This window comes from Manis javanica, chromosome 2, assembly GCF_040802235.1.
Source record: "Manis javanica isolate MJ-LG chromosome 2, MJ_LKY, whole genome shotgun sequence".
NCBI classification, from domain to species: Eukaryota; Metazoa; Chordata; class Mammalia; order Pholidota; family Manidae; genus Manis; species Manis javanica.
This window is the reverse complement of record NC_133157.1, coordinates 42,990,972-43,008,224: the sequence shown is the minus strand read 5'-3', so window position 1 is coordinate 43,008,224 and position 17,253 is coordinate 42,990,972.

The window sequence follows — 17,253 nt, the reverse complement described above, 5'->3', positions numbered from 1 at the left end:
TTGCAGCCCTGCCACCATGTCGTGCCCAGAGCCCTAGGCAGAGCTCTTTTTATAGAGTCAACAGCCATGTATTGCCCACAGGTGTGCAGTGAGCTAGTCAACCACAGTCAGGTGAGAATCCTGGCCACAGGAACTCATTTTATCCACAGGTACTCTGAGGACACCTGAAATTATAAAATCTTCTCTTACCTCCAAGGAGTTCAAAATCTGGTTCAGAACATAGAGAAAAGAATAAATAACACCATAAAAGTAAAATAGCAGAAATATCAAGGAGAGTCCCAGAACAACATATGATTAACTCCCAAGTCAATAGAATAGTTTGCACCTGCCGTGGAAGGTCAGGAAACAGAGAACTTCTGAAGGGAAGAGAGTGAGGGGCCATGAGAACAGAGTCTTCAAACATTTTTCCCTTCACTCGCCAACACCCACCATGTTCACTCTGCTGCACACTGGGACTGTGGAGATTAGAAGAACAAGTGGTGCATTCAAGAAGCTAAGAGTCTGGAGTGGGAGTCAGACATGGACAGATAACTCACAGGCACAAGAATAACTAGAACAGAGGTAATTGTTCTCTGTGTCTGGGATACTGTGGGGCCGAGAGATGGGTATCACGCAAGTCTGGGCAAAGCTAGTCAGAGCAAGGCAGTAGAAGGCTCTCTAGAAAAGACTGCCCAAGCTGAGCCCTAGAGAGCAACCAGGAGCTGCCAAGAAAACACAAAAGGAAGAAAAGGCTCAACAAGCGGTAAAAAAGCACAGGGTAAGGGAAAGAATAAGTGTTAGACAAAAAGAAATGAAGACAAAGAGAGTCAAACAAAAAACAACACAGATTCAGGAGACTGAGGATAGGATGGCTGGAGGGTTATTAGGGAGACAAACAAAATCCTCCAGAGAGTATTTAGATATAAAGCTGGAAAGTGAAGTGACTGTTTTTTTGAGGTTGTACTGTTCAATAGAATCCAGATAATGAAGGGATGGTGCATTTATTGATGAGCTTCTTGAAGAAAGGTATATAGCATGCTAAATACTATTTGAATATTCCTGGGACCAAGAAAACACTCAAAATGTTTTCTCTGTGAAAAATACATATGACCATACACACACAGGCATGCACACATTGACACAAACACATGTGCCAAGGCACAGTCTACTCCTCATTCGCATTGATAAATGATCTCAAAATTAGAAGTTGTTTCTGCTTGTTTTTAATGCAGTCTTCCTTCTGTCTTGGCCAGAGATAGGAGCATACCAATGTAACCCCTGGGGAAGCTTGAAGGGTACAAATGGAAGATAAAACAACTCTCTTTGGCCCTAACTAAACTTATAAAATACACTTGCCAGAAGGGAGATTGAAACAACATTTATTTGTCTAGTTTCATCAGAAAGTATATAGAGCTATTACCAAAGAGGGAAAAATATGCTCTGAAAGGAGAAGCTTTCACAGGAAACATCATGAAAAAACTGACTATATTACAGTCATACATATATAAAAATATGTATACATTTTTAATTTCATATATATATAAATATACATATATAAAATATACATATATAAAATATGTATACATATATAAATATATACATATTTTTATACATATATAAAAATATACAATATATACATATATAAAAATGTATACATATACAAAAATATATAATATATACATTAACCTTCCATTTATCCATTAATGTGTCAATGAAGTAACCAGTCAGAAGGTAACATAGCAGAGTAAGAGCACACGCTCTGAAGTTGGACTACCTGGCATTCAAATCTCGCACCTCAGAGTTCCAGCAGTACTGAGCACTTTCCCTGTCGTCATAAGCAACTTAGCCTCTCCAAGACTCCGAGACTTCATGTGGAAAATCAAAATAGCTCCTACCACACATGATTAAATGATGATCCTCTTATGAGAATTAAAGAATGTAATTTATATTAAAATACTTAACATATTGCCTGGCACATTGTAAGAACTCAATAGCAGCCTCATAAGTGTTTAACTTATACCAGAAGTTATTTGAAAATATAGAAAAGAGACAATGTTTAAAAGCTTTAAAGTGGTTAGATGGGGCTGACTAGTCTTTTTGAAGCCAGCTATAAATTCACCAATATAAGAAACTTCTTTTATAAAGGACCACCCAGTGTTTAAAACAGAGGATCATTTTTCATACTGCTGTCCATATATTTGTCACACTGACTTGCCTCATCTATATAAATGAGCTTTAAAAAATACCCGAATCCATCCAATCACTCCTGGAGTCTGCAAAACCATCTCCAAGGAAACGGTTACCATCACAAACTGTTTATATAATATAGGATACCAGCTGACAGACTTGCTGAAAATTAAGACAATGCTACAGTGACAGGTCTGGATAAAATGTTTGTGGCCAAACAAGAAGTTTAACAATGCTGAATTAATCCCCAAAATGTACAATTTATTGCCATTTACTTTTTAAAACTTCAATCTCTTTCCTTGAATGTATCCATCATCCACTCACTTTCTCCCCTATTCTCCTTTCCTCTCTCATTTGTACCTTACCACTGGGGAATAATTTTAAGAGGGAACCTTTGACAAGATTCTGAATTGCCTGTATTGCTTAATGCATATACAGGTAGAAAAGGACATATCTAAACGCTGAGTAAAAGCAGCCATTCCAGAACTAGTAATATTTGGAGCTAGATTGTAAATGGTGGAAATTTCAAATGCAGGAAAATGTAGTATGTGGATCTTTCAATCAGGAGTAGCAGGAATTGGGTAGTACAGACAAAGGAACTGGAAAAAGAGAATTACTCCTCCACTGTGCAAATCCACCTCCTCGGAGGCATATGATTAAGATTATAAGGCGCTCAGGTCTTCAGGAACAGAGAAATGTTTAAAAAAAAATCCTAAAGCCTAAGGTGAATGAATTATCACTCTAAAACTGTGATTAACTTAAAAAATAAAACCATCAATGGCTTTTGTTCTAAACTTGAAACCAGAAGTCTACTTTCCCCCCACTGTCTTCACTTTCACCTTCAAACAGAATCTTACAGATCGGACTCTCTTTCATGGCTTAGGTTTATTAAACCCTGACATCCTCCAAGGTTGAAGATCCTTGTGCTAAACTGCTTACCAAAGGTTTACAAATTGAAATGGTTCTCAGGGGAATTTTTTTCTGCCCAGTTAGTTCTATTACTGCTGTCTCTGAAGTCAGAGATTATTGAGATAAAACTGATTAGAAAAGCTGAGCCTCTCTAACTTCTAACACCAAATAGGTCAGAAAAGCAGAAATCAGAGCTTGGAGCTCTTCCTGCTTTTACATTATTAAAAGACTTACTCTGGTAAGTGAAAGCCTTGTACACTCAATACCAGTTTTCAGAAAACAATGCCTCAAAAGCATCTTTTCTTTCTTTCCCCACACACACTAAAAGTACAAACTCTTGATCAAATTCTGAGTTAAACTGGTCTGTCCACATCATTTACTGACTCAACTGCAAAATGACTTCTTATGGACCCACATGGCATATCATAGTTTTAGCAAGATATTTAAAAATAAATAAATAAATAAATAAAGACACTTGTAACAAGGACAAGGAAACAAAACTTTGTGTTCTTTCTTAAGCCTCAAGTTTTATGTTGTCTTGGAAACTGAGAATACCAGTTCAGCATTAGATTTTTGTCCCTAGGTCAGTGATGTAGCATTAGATATGGTTAGTCCAAAACATGCTTCCCATTTTTTCCTAATCATAGGAAACAAAATTTTATGTAACTCCCATTTACAAGTGAGCTGTGGTCTAAAAGCTACACATTAACTCATCAATGCTCATTTGAATATTTCCCATGGAACCTGTTTACTTCTGAGAGGAGTCTACAAATGATCACACACCCGCATTGCAAGAACACCATGTCTTACCTCCTTAACAGGTGGCTAACTGTTCAACATTTAAATGCCTTTCCTGCCAGAGCTCACGCAGCCCATTTCTTCAGTTGGACCTCTTCTTTGGTACATTAGCTAAAATCTACTCACAATCAACTGCAGTCTGCCTCCACCTACCACCTGGAAGATCCTCCTATTATGGCCTAGGGAGAGAGCCTATTCCTTGTGTCCTCACTTCTTGACATACCCATTCCCTGAACCATTTCTCCTAATGTTGATTCCAGCCCCCGTGCCCCTGAATATGCTTCATTTCATTTTTAATGTCATTTGTATAATGTGATGTGCACAGCTGGAGAGAATCAGATGTGTGTGACTAGCACAGCAGGACACTGATTACCATGGTCTGGAGAGTGTGGTCCTATTTTGTTTTACTGAATACTAAGTCATTGAAAGAACCACACAGCTGTCACTGGAACTTACTGGGTTACAGCAGAGCTTCACTGTTTATGATGTGTGGCAGAGCACCTAATGAGGGATTTTTTTTTTTAAACCAGAGAGGTGGAAACTAAAAATACCAGACACTTCTATATCTAGAAATAGAACCAGCAAATGACCTCTGAATAAATCTTTATTTTCTGGAAGAATCATTTGGACAGCATTAGTTACAAAATTGTAAGGCATATAGGTGCCCATCATCCTGGAGAAAAGCATAAAAGAGTCTTTCTTTTTTTCCTCTAGCTTGGCCAACTCTATTTCTTCAAACATCTCCTGGGGTTCCAAGGTCCTCATCTCTGATGGGAAGTGGGGAAGGAGCGATTTGCATAAAGAGCTGGGGAGGTTACTCTCTGAGAGGTAAGGACCTAAATGTAGAAAAAAAGAACGAACCTCCTGAAATAAAATAACCTTGAGCTATAGATCAGTATGACAATAGGGTTGATTTCTCCTTGCAGTCAACAGAGGAAAAGAGAAATGGAAGTTTTCTTTAGCTGGGGACCAGTGACATTCCCCACCCCAGTCTACCCAGAGCCATATTTAGGCTGTAAAGAGGGGGCTCTGTGGATAAACCTTAGAAACTATCAGTTTAAAACCCCCAGTCAATTTGTTATGGAAATCTCTTGCCTGAAAATAATACCAACAGAGTAGGATCATCACCTCTTCAAGAACTACTGGCGGTAGCAGCTGGAGCAGAAGATTTGGCCACAGCAACATCACTTTGAGCGTAACCATCAGAAACAGTTTCTCCTCAGAGGGAGTTCTTAAACCTTGGCTAGCAAGGAGTTAAGAGCTCAGGGTGAAGTCAGGCAACTCTAGGTTTGCCACCAGACTCTGCTATTTCCCATCTGTGTGTTCTTAAACTCTTTCTAGCCGTCATTGTTTTCCCATCTGTATGATGAAATAATCAGTATCATCTATCTTTTAAGACTGCTGTGAAAGTTAAAATAAAATATTAACTTCAAGGATTTAACATATTCTTTGGAATCTGATAAAAATATATGTTGTTAGCCCTTGTGTATCTTTTACACTTTTTTATTGTGAGACATGGTATATAGAGAGAAAAGAACATAAAACATAAATGCACAGCAAAAAAAAATTATTTTAAATACCACTACTCAGATTTTTAACTCTTTCACTTTAAGATATATTTTTTTGCTTCTTTTTAGAGTTTCTTTTTTAATCATTTTTTAATCATTTTTTAATCATTTCCAACTCCATTAAAACTTTCAAGCTTGCCTTTTATTTCCTTGAATATACTAAGCCTCATTATTTTTAAAACTTTAATAATTCTACATAGTCTCATTCTTATCAGCTTCTCTCTCAATGTGACTGGCCAGTTTTTATCATGTGATGGACACTGTATTTTTAGAAATGATTTTATGTCTTCAATGATACTACCTTCCTTCAGATAGGATTTTCTATTGCTTGAGCCAGGCACCCTGAGGTACCAGAAATTGCCCTAATCTACTTATAAGGATTGAGCTTTTCTGGGCCTCCCACTTGACTCAAGGCTGGACTAATTGGCTCCCCAGTCATCCTTACTCCTGCAATGGGTGACCCTTCAGGGTCCAAACCTAAAGCAGGATTTTTACCATGGCCGCTACATCTGACACAGACCCAAGCTTTTGTCCCCTTAGGACCACAAGGCTGTCAAAACTACTTGTCAGCATTTGATGATTCAGTAATCATCAAAGGTAAGCAACCTGAATCCTTCAATATATGTTTGGTTCTTCTACACCTTCAAGTATAGGTTTCTTTAATGCTGTCCAGATAATTACTGTTATTTTTGTTCAGAATGTGGTTAGAATTACCTGGAGTGATATTACAAGATGGGAAAGTCTCTGCTCTTATTAGTATGTAATTACCCACAGTAAATTAGCCTAGTTATTGAGCAGACCTTCTGCTTGACCTATTATACTTATGCTTCTCTTATTATATATTTTAACCTTGTATTATGCTCATTTTTTAAAAATACTTCTCTCTGCTTTTATTAGATTTTTTAACTCATGTAGGACAGAATCGAATCACCTAAATTTGATTTACCTAAAATTACCTCCAATTCTTGCATCTTACTCATATTAACATTTCAGGAACTGTTGGGTGAAACCTAAATGTCTCTTGTTTGCACAAGGTGGACACTTCTGAAATAGACCCTCTAAATTACCCTATGCTGTGTAATGCATCATCATCTCAGCAGAAATAAGAAGTAAGCTATAATTTCAAACATCAATTGTGATTTGCATTAACAAGTTCTTAGAGACCTTGTATGATAAAAAACTGCAGAAATAAATATGAATATTAGAATATAACAATAAAAGCTTGGATCCTCCAGGTTGCAGTTTCAGTACTGAACTGCATATTTTATTCAGTATTAGCACATATGACTGAAATTGTATAGCCATTGCTCTCATTAAAATTCATAAACTCCCTCTGGAATTCATGGCAGCCATCTGGCCAAATATTGGCTTCTTACATTTGAAACTTAATTGCATTGAAGTCACTGAATCTCTCAATCAATTTCAAAGGATCTGAGCTCTTAGGGTTTACATTGATTGGCCACCATTTTCCTAATGGAGCCATAGCATCTATAATTACCTGTTTGACAGGAGAGGTGCCTGCTTTCTGAAGGCTATATATCCTAGCTCTTCATTTACCTAAAATGTTAGTTGGCAGCCCTCATAAGAGCATGAGCTACAAAATATGATTAGAGTTAATGTAAGGGTAACAGAATGATGTTCTCATCTCATATCCACTTACTGCGTATGTTTGCCACATATTATTCTCTAACATGGAGTGCATTTTAAAGTAACTTCAATGTACACTTTTATTCCTTAATTCATCAAGGCCAAAATTTATGCAGTTGCACACTCCTTTGTATGTACAGCCATATTCAAAAAGTACTGTTTGATCAAAAAACTAAAATATCTTCTTCCAAATAATAGAAAAATTTCTGGCCCTCAAAACATGAAGCATACTTGATCATGGCTTTTTAATGGGCACAAGGAAGAGTAATTAAGGCCTTCTTAATATATTGGAAGAAGTAGAAAGAACAATGCTGCTGGATTCAGACACAATTCCGATTCCAATGTCAGAGAAACCCCTGTACCTGAGTGGTATAGGTTAATTTTTTAATCCTTCTGAAACTATTTCTTCATTTATAACATTGAGATATTAATATCACTTTATTTGAAGACTTATATTGTTATAAGTTTGTTTTATTTTTGTAGAGTTGAAACAAAAAATTAAAGCTCCTAGCACATCACCTAGAAAATTAGACATTAGTATTAGATTTTGCTTAAAAACGGAAGCTACAACTGTCTCAGCAATTATTTGCTTCTGCTTTAGGCATCTTCATGTTGTCTGTGGCTCTGCTGAGTGGCTTTGAGCTTACCTGGCCATTTACACGGCGCTGGGCACGGGTATGCGGTTTGCTTTGCTCCGTGAGTCTCTCTATCCGCGACTCAGGAGGAAAGAACAGTGCCCACCTTGGACACGCTCTTCTCATTGTGGGTAAGAGAAGTCCAAGAAGCCTGGGGGAAATCTGCTCGGACCTCACATGCTATCACTTCTGCCCACTCTCCGCCGGCCGAGGCAAGCCAGGGCGCCCGCAGTCAGAGCGGCCGGGACAGTGTCCCACCCCCAGGAAGCCCGGCGGAGGCCCGGAAGGAGGGACAGCGAACGATACTTACACCACACAATTCAGGTAATGGCAGTCATTGTAATCCACTCTGTTTGGCATCGTGAGGGGTCTACCTCTAAACACACCCGGAGACCTGCTGGAGAGGCAACTGAGAGGACGTGACCTCCCGTTGACCTGCGAGCCCGACCCGGGCAAGAGAAGGCTCCTCACGCCCTCCCTTAGGCTTGGAATCTAGGTTCCGCAGCCGGAGCCATTTAAAGGATGTGACCTTGAGCGGGTTAGGCGGTGTTGGGACCTTCGGGACTGTATACCTGGCTGAAGGTAGTTAAAGCCTCTACATAAACTTTTAAGGTTCTGGCAGGCTGTGCAGAGCTCTATTCTCCTTGCTGCTGCCCAGGACAAACCTCGTAAATTCTCCTGCTTTTAAAACCTGCCACCTACCAATCTGGAGGGCTCTGTCTCCTTCCTCATCTCTCCTGACCCTCCGTGGAGGGGGGCAAGTTTCGGTTTTCACCCAGGGAGCTCCCAAGGGCATGAGCCAACATTATCTCACAGCAAATTATAGAATTATTTTCCCAATTACCTCCAAGATTTCAAACCCCTTTCTGATGAAGCTCTTACTAGATGGCTTAGCACCTTATTTTAAGTTAACTGTAGTTATTCATTCATCACACATGAGTAACTGAGGGAAAAATCGTTATTACAGTTGAATACTTCAACCAAAATTCATTAAAAAATAAAATGTATTCATATTTTGTTTTTACATTGTACCTATTATAAAATGAACATAAATATTTAGGAAAGCAATACATATATTATTTGGCTTCATTTGCTACTTAGCCTCAAAAACTCTGTTAAAGCAGGCAAAATAATACTTCCTAAAATACAGTTAAGGTCCTCATGAATTTAGGAGTCAGCATTATTTCATTTGCCCATTTGCCATCCCCTCCTCCTCACTCAGTGACAACCCCATGCTATTTTATCCTTGCTGGTCCCATGTTCTGAACTGAACTGAACTATTCCCTTTCTCTATTCAATTTTTTCACTTCTAGTTAAAATATGCTTATAATTAGTTTTAATACCCTTCTGGAAATTACCTTTCTACCAACTCTAGTAATCTCTTTAAGACTAGTCCTTATTTTTTTCTCAGTTTGAATTACTTGTTCTGTCCAGATACCTAAGTTTCTAGACTTTTTTCCCTACTCTGATCTTTTCAAGGACTCTAAATTGCCATACTTGGGAGAGGTCTCTAACAGCTTTGTTTCTCTACCCTCCTGCCAAATATACAAGAGCAAGGAATTTGGGGTCTGTACTGAAATTCTGCCTACCACATCAATTTTTTAAAAATCACTTATAGAATAGAGGTGATATAGCGTTGTGTGTTTTTTAATTTTCAGATTGATTCATTAATAGTTTTGCAATTAGAAAGTACTTAAAAGTCATCCATTTCAACCCCCCAACCAATGCAGGAGCTTTTTTATAGATCAAAGGTCATCCAGTCTCTGCTTCAACATTTATATTGATGAAAAGACTCATTCATTTATGAACAGGGACATTTAAATTTTAAAGCTGTGTAATTAATATAAAAAAGTATTTTAAGTCTGTATTTCTATAACTTCTCATTTAGTTCTTCCCTCTCTAAAAATTTTGAATTGAAAATAATCTTTTCAGGTAAAAGTCCTTTAAAATTAAAAATCAACCACCATTCAACCACCATTCTTCCTCCTAAAAGGGATAATTTAAGTATTCTCTTCTCCAAACTAAATATTCTAATTCTCATATGATGTCATTTCCACATTTTCACCATCCTGGTTACCAACCTGGAATATACTCCTAGTTGTTAAAAAAAAACTCGTAAGATGTGGTTCTTATACCTTTACCAAGTAATATTATATCAAGAATATTAATCCAGAGTATAAAGCAGAGTAGCTCAACATTAGGAAATCTGTAATTGTAATATACAATAGAAATAGGCTAAAAAAGATAAATCACATGATTATTTCAATAGATACATATGTTAGGGGAGCACTGTGTATTTTCCTCAGTTCTATCCCCGCCACAACAAGGAATTGAAGGGCAGAGAGACACAGGTGTGAAGCAGAGTAAAAGTTTTATTTGAAGTTACTTAAAGAGAGAAAGAGTGCTGACGACCTCAGAGGGGAGAGGCACCCTGAAAGGTTTAAGAAAGTTTAAGGCTACGTACTTAGAAACTGCAGGCAACCTCAGAGAGGAGTGCACTGAAAGGTTTAGGGTCTGGGGTTTTATAGGTGGTTGCAGATTTTCAGGAAAGTGACAAAGGGCCAGGTGCGGACCTGCCAAATGGTCCCAGAATGTTCATCTTTGATAAGACATTAAGTTTCTTTTTTTAACTTAACACAAGAAATTTACTGCTTTGATTCCTTTCCAGGATATCAGCTTCTGTCTGGAAGCGTATCAATCAAGACTGTCTGCTCTGCCTCCAAGGTGGGCTGAGCCACGGTCCGTTTGATTAAAATGCAATCTTAGCTTTAAAATAGAATTCTTCCTGAATAAGCTGGGCCTTTTAGCAGGTGCTAAAGTAAATCTCGTGATGGTACGTGCTAATTGACACAATGAAAGCATAGGCTCTGCTGAGATACTTTTCTTTATCTGGGGAGTATTCAAACTTCTAGGCCAACTTGCTCCTGGCTTTCTGAGCTTTAATAGACTAACTGATTAACTCTTTGAGTCTTTTCTAGCGGGCTTTACTGCCCGATTATCTTTCTACCCCACTCATATCTGTTGTCCTGCCTAATAATACAATAAATTTGTATCCTGTCAATAAATATGTAGGAAATGGAGTAGAATAATTCATCTTTGTTACAGAGCATCTTTTTCTAAAACAAAACCAACTCAATGATAAAATATCATTTACATTAACTAAGAAAATATTTCATTGGACAAAGAATACATATTCCACCATTCATTTTTAAAGTAAATAATTTCAAATCAAGGGAAAAATAAATATTATTATAAGGTGTTGCTTGAAGCGTTCTGGGAAATTCATTAAGGACAAACCCCCACATTACCAAGTTAAGTATTAGAAAATTTAAAAAAATATTTTTTAGTAATTAAAATATACCTAAAATTTATCTCAAAACTGCTAAATTTTTTGAAATAAGAATAAATGCATGAATGTAATTAAAAATTATACTTTGTACATTGGTGCACCCAGAAATTAAACAAAATGGAAAAGTGTTTCATTCAGAATAACAAAAATCATGAAATAAAGACTTACATGTATAACCCAGTTTAAGAGAAAGACAAAATAAAGGAAGATAAAGACAGAGAAACATGTCAGTATGTTATATTCCAGAAAAAAAAGACTAAATGTTGCAAACATGTCTACTCTAGTTACTTTATAAGTTCATGGAATCCATTTTGAATCTCATAAAGATTTTTTTTGTATGTAGAATTCAGCCAAATGATTCTGAAATTTATTTTGAAAAATAAACAAATGAAAATATCACGTAATACAGTCACTGCTACCCAGAAGGATACATCATTCAGTGGTTTAGAGGAGCAAGAAACTGGCACAAACATATATAAGAACTTCTCTATTCCAATTATACTTCTAAAAAAAAAACAGAGAATGATTATTTTAAATACGGACCAGAGGGTATTGGTTAGTATTATTAAAAAAGAACAAATTATCCATATCTTTCTCTGAAAAGCAAAATAATCTTCATACGGAATAAAAATTTTAAATATAAAAAAAAATCAAACCATAGTAAAACTAGCAGAATATAATGTGCTATTATTTATCAGATCTTGGGCTCATTTTCTTCACATTACAACAGAAGAAATTGCAAAAGAAATAACAGGAAAAGACAAAAAAAATAGTTACATGCAAGAAGATATCCTGGCAACATAAATTATGGAAATAATATATGATAATAAAATGTATGTGCTAGAATAGGGTACTGTAAGTAAATATTTCAGTGTGTCAGAACAGTATGCAGGTATTGTAAATGATCATTAAGGCTATATGAAATTATTGGGAATGTTTATGATATAATATTAAGTGAAAATCTGACAAAAATCATACAGCTTTTGTAAACCATGTATACTTATTAGTAAGTTCAAGAGGCAGTGCCTTAAATCATCTGATTAATAGTGTATATTATTTGTCTGTAGGAATTAGACAAATTGTTTAATCTTTCTGGGTCCTAATGTCTCATTAATAAAATGGAGTTAGTTCCTATCATTGTGAAGATTCCAGGACATAGCATAATTAAAGTGATTTGGCTCATAGTCATGGCTCAACAAACCTGTTATAATTAAGAAAGATACAGTTTTCATCGTTCTAACAGTTCTTTACAATTGTGAAATTAATGCTTTTCGCCACTTCAAAAAGTTTTAAGTGATAACCACACTCATCCAATTATCTTCTAAGCGAATTAATACTAGTTTATCATAAACGCCTCACTCCATACGCACCTTGCCTTCTATTTGCACTGCTTCAAACTTCCTAGCAATCAACCCAGAGAAATAAAAATGAGAACAAAAATTCACATTGTTCCTAAGTTTAGGCAAAAGGTTAAAAACTTTTTCCTTCTGTGTGAGGGTCTGATCTTTGGTTCACCTCCTGCTTGTTTTCTGGGAAATGAATAAAGATGGTATATGTCAACTACGTTATTAGGCAACATTGATTATGACCAAAAAAGGCCCTTGAGAGATAGATTGAATCTAATCTGGTAAAACAATAAATTCCTGATGTGACACAAAATTTGGGGTTCTCTGAATGTGATGACTCTGGTCTGTCCTCTGTGGGAACTCCGCAAGCTATGTCTATGGAGATGTCACAAGAGTTTCTGGCTCCAGTCCAGCATAAGGCTTTTAAGCCAAGGCAGCTGTGCAGTGTGGGTTTCATTTCCTTATAAGTGAGGTGACCACGGGCAGCAGTATGAACTGCTGTGAGGGCTCCAGCTGTGGTTTCATTCTACACCCTCTGATTAGCCTGATGTCAAAGGTTTTCCGTGGGAGTCTGGTGAGTCTGAATATGTGGTCAGATCTAAGACAATCACTGGTGGGTGAAAAAGAATAATCACATCTATCCTTGGAATTTAGATAGAAGTTTTCTGTTAAGTTAAAAAAAAAAGTGTGCAGTGTTACTTTATAATAACTACAGGTTTTGAAGCATAGGAGCTGCAGAGGGCAAAAACAATTTATAGGAAAAGGACAGCAGGGGCAAGATTAAGAAAACTCTTGGGGGACTCTCCAGGAACAGGTTATTGACAACTTTGATAGGCTTCTGAGACATTCAGTCTGTTACATGTCTGGATCCCTGAGGACATAACACAGGACTACATAGCTGGGTCCATCACATAGCTATAGTACTCTGTGGAAGCTTTGTGACAGCACAAATAGCTGTTTATGGGTGGCTTTCTTGTATCAGCCTTAAATAGACTGTGTTCACGCTTTATCCAGTTTTGAATGAAAGGCCAGCATACGTGAGTCCAGTTTCTTTCAAGAGAAAGCAGGACTGAGCGTCAGTGGGTGGCTGAACCAAAAACCCAGTATGTGGTATCCTTTGGCACATGAATAATGAATATGTAATAATCATGACAATAATTTCTACTCTTGTTATATAGTTCTCCGGGCTCTAAGCTATGCCTGGAGGAGAGAGCATTTGACCTGGGACTTTAAAGGACAAGATTTCAATAGTTCCGTTTGCAAGAGAACAGGAACATCCAGGACAACTTTGCACACGCAGAAATAGCCTAGAGTGACTAATGCGCAGGGCACAAAGGGTAAGGGGAGAAGAGGCTAGAGTGAAACCTGAGAAAAAAAAATTAGGTAAGCAATGTAGAGCTATCAAGTTTTTCAGAAAGGAGTAACATAATCAGAAACTACTATTCAAATAATGTGAGTGAATAGAGAAAAAAAGGGGAGGTGGAAATTCATGCAGCTTGTTTTTCAGTAGCTGTAGAAGCTATTTTAGAGGCTTACATGGAGAATGTTGTTTATTTAAAATAAACAATTACCAATCAAGTTCCCCCAATCCTTCCCTTGAATTCAGTTGAGACCCATAAGATTCAAATCAAACTGCCCAAGTTTGAAACCTGTCTTCACCACTTCTAAACTGTGTAACCTTGAGCAAGTTATTAAAGCTGCCTGATCCTTGGGCAACACATCTAGATGCCAGAGGCAATAAGAATACCTATCTGGTCAGGCTGTAAAGACACAGTGAGTTAATAGAGAGGCCTAACTGAACACCTGGCATCTCATATTTGATAAATAGTAGCTACTATTAAATGAAAAATAGATGCCAATTAAGTTTAGTGTTGATCATTTCAGGCCACCGTCATAGCTCATCACCATCTCTGCATCTTTGGAGCATGTTAACTACTTCCATGTTTGTGTCTTCTGTCTTACATGGCATGCCTCTAGAGATCTACCCCCAAGTTAGCACCAATACATTAATAAGAACAATTTAGGCAGTTTTCCACATGTAAGTTTCATATGTTGTACCATATTCCTCCATACTAGCCACAAAAATACCACAAAATCTATTGTCAAATGCTTTGCAAATTAAAAATATATATTTCTGTATTATTTAACATCAGAAAACAAAGTAAGTTTCCATGGTATGCCTTGTTCTAGTGAACCCTGGATGTCTGGAGACCGGTGCTTTTTCTTTTTAAGTCTTTCCAAATCTCTTAATACTGTGTTGGAGAATTTTAATGGAGATCAGTTAAAATCCACCACTCTGTACTTCTACCATCCACACTCAGAGCACAGCTACATTTATATTCTATACAATACTCTTACTCAGAATCTGTAGTAATTGTTTCTATACTAGAGAGGCAACTGTGGAAACCTTGAAGAGATTAGATTTAACTCATCATTAAAATTAGTGTGCTAAGAGGGTTAATCCCAGCAGCCCTGGAATTGGCCCAGGCTGCTTTTCTGAAACACATGCTTGGTACTGACATCTGATTAAGGCATGAAATGTGTTTTTTAACAGTGTTGTTTTTGGAGCAAGTTTGGGGGCAATGAGACTGTCGGCACTGTTTACTAACTAGGGCAAGACTGATGGTTTGCTCCCCATTTTGTGAAACTCCCAGAGGCCTCTGATATTGGGACTGGTGATACAATAATATACCTACATACCCAGCAAAGTATAAAAGCCTCACTTAAGACTCCTCCATCTTGCGCTCCCTAGTTCTAGTTCTGAGGTGTTGCACATACATGTAACTTGCTCCAGGTTTGATATGGCCCTGCAGAGGGAGGACAACAGGAGCCTGCTTTGGCTTCTCCAAATCCTTGCTAGGAATGTAGTATACTACTATTCTGATATAATATGCTGTTGCTATTGTGTGTCCTTTTCTGGTAATCAACTGTAGATTCAGAGGTATTATCATTTTGGGTTTCATGCATTCACCCTTTGCACAAAACGCAAAATAAACTGCCTTATAATTTTTTAGTTACAGATTTTTATTTGCTTACTAGATTCCTGAAGTAATTCTATTTCTGTAACTTCTATATATGGGCTAGTTAGTTATGATGCATACCTAAAGGAATCAAGCATAATATAAGATAAAATTATATTGATCTAGCCTTCATCTAGGCCACAGCCCATTGTAATGGTGAATTTGGAAGCAAGCAATCTCACTTCCATGCACTGTTAAATGAAGAATAATCAGGGATTTTCGAGATTAAAGATGGCAGCGTGAGAGGTGAGACAGAGGCTTCCTCCTAAAACTGGATACAATTAGAAAATTTAATTGGTGCAACTAATCCTGAGAGAGCAACAGGAAAGAGGACGGCGTCAGACTGCACACACCTGGAGAAAAGAGCAGACCTCAGCAAACGGGGTAACGTGGGGTAACGTACCAGAGCTGTGGCTCTGCAGGACCCAAGCCCCTCCCCCATCCCAGGTCACCAGCAGGAGGAAGACAAACGGAGCAGGGAGGGAGTGAAAGGCTTGGGACTGCTGAATACCTAGCACCGGAGATATGCGCTGGGAGAACAAACCTACATTTCATGGTGCTTTCATGAGACTTGCATGACTACTGGGTTGGAAAGCCAATACAGGCAGAGTTCCTGGGAAGACTGGGATTCTGGCTGCTGTGGAAAGCATGGATCCATAGCTGGCTTCTCTGGGACAAAAACTTATACCTGTGTGACTGGCCCACTGGCTCACGCAGTGGAGACAGGCACAGCAGCCAGGAGGCGGGGAACAGCTCTTTCCTCCCCCCAGGTCCCAGTACCGCTCCCATGCGACCCCTGACATTGCTTCAGGGGCTGAGCAGCTCCAGAATACAGCTTCTGGACACTAGAGGGAGCCATATACAAACATGAAATGCCAAAGGAACCTTGTCCAGAGTAGAATTTTTAATACAACTCCCAAGAAAGATTTAAATGATATGGACCTTGTGACTCTTCCTGAAAGGAAGTTCAAAATAAAAATAATCAACATTCTAATGGAGGCACAGAAAGACATCCAAGAATTCAGGAATGAATTCAGGCCAGAGATCCAATCATTGAAGAACACAATGGAGGGTATTAAAAGCAGGTTGGATACAGTAGAAGAGACAATAAATGAAATAGAAACTAGAGAAGAGGAATACAAACAAGCTGAGGCACAGAGAGAAAAAAGAATCTCTAAAAATGAAAGAATACTGAGAGAACTGTGTGACCAATCCAAGCAGAACAATATTCGCATTATAAGGATACCAGAAGAAGAAGAGAGAGAGAAAGGGATAGAAAGTGTCCTTGAGGAGGTAGTTGCTGAAAACTTCCCCAATTTGGGGAAGGAGATAGTCTCTCAGGCCATGGAGATCCACAGATCTCCCAACACAACACAGGCCATGGAGATCCACAGATCTTCAACACATGGAGATCCCACAGATCTCCCTTGAAGCCCCAAGGAAGACAACACCAAGACACGTAGTAATTAAAATAGGAAAGTTCAAGGATAAGGACAGACTGTTAAAAGCAGCCAGAGGCAGAAATAAGATCACATACAAAGGAAAGCCCATCCGGCTAACATCAGACTTCTCAGCAGAAACTTTACAGGCCAGAAGGGAGTGACATGATGTATTTAATGCCATGAAGCAGAAGGGCCTGGAACCAATTACTTTATCCGATGAGATTATAATTTAAATTTGAAGGAGGGATTAAACAATTTCCAGATAAGCAAAAGCTGAGAGAGTTTACCTCCCACAAACCATCTCTGCAGGCTATTTTGGAGGGACTGCTATAGGTGGAAGTGTTCCTAGGGTTGGATAGCTGTCACCAGAGGT